This window comes from Physeter macrocephalus, chromosome 19 (assembly GCF_002837175.3).
Source record: "Physeter macrocephalus isolate SW-GA chromosome 19, ASM283717v5, whole genome shotgun sequence".
Classification (NCBI taxonomy): Eukaryota; Metazoa; Chordata; class Mammalia; order Artiodactyla; family Physeteridae; genus Physeter; species Physeter macrocephalus.
Window position 1 is genome coordinate 31,469,745 of NC_041232.1, and position 2,914 is coordinate 31,472,658.

Consider the following 2,914-nt stretch of genomic DNA (forward strand, 5'->3'; position numbering starts at 1 on the left):
TAAAAAAAATTATTGCTAAAGTAGATACCAGGCAAACAGAACGGTGCTTTAGAAGTCCAGTTACCTTGGAGTTTATTTAAACTAAGAGAAAAAGGTCATAATGTTTTCATGCAATACATTCTTCGTTCTTTAAATAACAATTGTGACAAATAACAGAAAGAATTAAGGAATGCTGTATTTGTGATCCATACAAAACACCAACATTCTGGGTTATACATAATTTAAAGAAATGTCCCAAACACTTTTCAAAATACTGTAGTAGCCAATACATAGAGGCATGCCTTAGGTGGCCATAGGAATGCAGTTTAGAAAATAAAGAAAAAATTCACACTGTAACTACTCAATTTCTTCAATATCACTGAGCAAGAAAAGCAACAATGAACTTCCATACTGATTTTACATAACTTCTATACAGTACCTTGACTTAAATCCAAGAGCAAAAGTTAAGACTCTCCTCCTCTATTTTTGGTAAACAACTGCATGGTAAACTTAGATGACTCTTCCCCCAGATTTTACCTGGGAGTGGCCTGTAAAATTTTTTATTTAAAAGAGCTGATGTCACCAATGTTAATATTTCTTGGGATCTCAGGAAGATTCATATTCTTTACAGCTGATACAGCACGGGCTGGAGCTCCCACTAAGCCAGCCTCAGATTTCTCCAGTTTATTCTGTGCATCAATTTGTGTAACAATCTCATTCATGTTGGTCTCCAATACCATTCCCCCCATCACCATTTCTGCAAGAATATTGTGAACCTTGTCTACATGGAAAATTAAACCCAGTTCACAGACGTTTTCAAAACACTTGTCTAATATTTCCACAAATACTTGAATTAGATCTAAAATGCCAAGGTCACTTTCTGAAGAATCCACCCAGAAGACAAAATATAATGTTGCATAATGCCTATAAATCAGTTTGTTGTCAGATCCTCCAATTAATAATCCTCCTTCTAGGAAATTACGTTTTCATCTCTCTAAGATACCAAATGGAATGTCTCCCTGATGATTTGCTGTTGTGTATCTTCACTGTAGGGCTGGTAGAACTTGGAGAGCCGTGGCTTCCCGTGATTGTTAAAGCAGAGGATCGCCTTCATGATGGCTGAGCCGGGCCGACTGGGTGGGAGCTGGGGGCCAGGGCGGGGGCAGGCGCGCGAGCCTCGCCTTGGGATCTCGCTGGCGATCCTTCCCCACCCGCCCCCTCCCGCACACACACGCTAATTACTCCTTTTTGCCAAAGCAATGCTTTTATAGATTTAGCATATATATAAAATCATGTCTTATATCGTATTAACTGTTTCTATTTCTCGTTCTCTCACTAGACTGAAAATTCCTTGAGGGCAAAGATTAAGTCTTAAACTTCTGTGTAACCCCCTCAGCATCTATCACAATGCTTTCTGCATATGAGATGCTCAAAGGATGCTTGATGAAATAAAATATTGGAGGAATAATAGACTGGTTCCCTGTGTGGGGTTCATCTGGGGGACATGACCAAAGTTGGAAGACAGGATTCATTATTAATTAACTCATGAGGTCATTCCAAAAAAATTTACTTTGTACCTGCTGTGTGCCAGCATTCTTTAAGATGCCAGGGATAGAGTTACAAAAGAGATGTACATCGTGTAGTCAATGCCCTCATGAAGTTTACACTTGAGTTTGGGCCCAAGAGTGGATTGCCTTACTTCTGACGCTGCATCTGATTTAATTGTGCCATGAGTAGTTATGTTCCCCCCTTCCCACCCTAAATTCCTGACAATTATACACCTGCCTCCAGGGTTCCCATGATTCTTGTTTGCTTGCTGACAGATATGAAAATAAAAGTATCTCATTGCCATTCATATTCTCTGTACCCCTATTAAAACAAAGAGCCAGAGATTCTCCTAACTACCTCACGCTTCCTGGTGTCAGGTATTCTCAAAGATTTGCTGATTTTGCCTCCCCTAATTGCATAGGGACCAGAGTTAGAGGCCATGGAGGAAGTCCTGACACCATTCAGTCAAGGCTGTGCAGTCTAGGAGAAAAGACTAAAAGGGCTTTAGAGCCTAGGAAGCTGGGTCCGATCTGGACCAAAATGCATATTTGATACATGGCCTGATGCAAATATCTTAGCTTTTATGAGCTTCATTTTTCTCACTTGTGCCTAGAAAATAAAGATGCTCACAAAGCAAAACGAATTATGAACATTGTAGGATAAAAAGAGTCTAATTCTGAGCATTAAAATTGGTACCATTTCAAATCAGGCCATAAAGGGGAAACATCCATCTGATTCCTCTGATGGGTGTAGCAGTTTTTTGAGAAGCCACTAGACTATCTATGAATAAAAGACTAATTTGTTACCTTTTCTTCCATTGGTATAAAGGACACTCCTCCATTGCACTGTGGTTGTCACAACCACATTGTCACTTAACTGGATGGCAAGAATAATGAATTAGCAATCTGTCTTGGCTTGGGTTCCCCAGTAAGCAGAGACTGAAAGAAGTACTTCAGTGCAGGTAATTTGTTTGGGGGTTAACACAATGTGCGGGAGTGAAGAACTACAGAGACTAAAAAAAAAGAAGGGGGAAAAAACTTACATAAGTGTTCATTCTGGATTCATTATTAAGGTGTACAAAAAGGTCTTACTTCTGCCAGGACTAAGAATGTTATCTCCCAGAATAATCCATCTGAAGAACAGGAAGCAACAGCTTCCAACCCTCACTGATCAAGGGTTGACTCAGGGCAACCCTGTATTTCCAATATGCCTATGAAGTTAGGATGAACAAGTGCCCATGTGTATCTGGTAGCTTTGGAGAACCAGTAGGGTAGAGGGCAAAGATGCCCAGTCCGTGCTAATACAAGATGCTGTCAATGAAAAGTGAATCACATCTTCATGGAACTCTCCACCTGAGCTGTGGCTGGAATCAAAGTTATGGCCAAGA

General features: G+C 40.3%; 1 pseudogene; it reads right to left on the reverse strand.

Moving 5' to 3' along the window:
* Positions 1 to 539: 539 nt before the first annotated feature.
* On the reverse strand, positions 540 to 2,345 carry LOC102996193 (AP-3 complex subunit sigma-1-like; annotated as a pseudogene).
* Between the last annotated feature and the right edge of the window lie 569 nt (positions 2,346 to 2,914).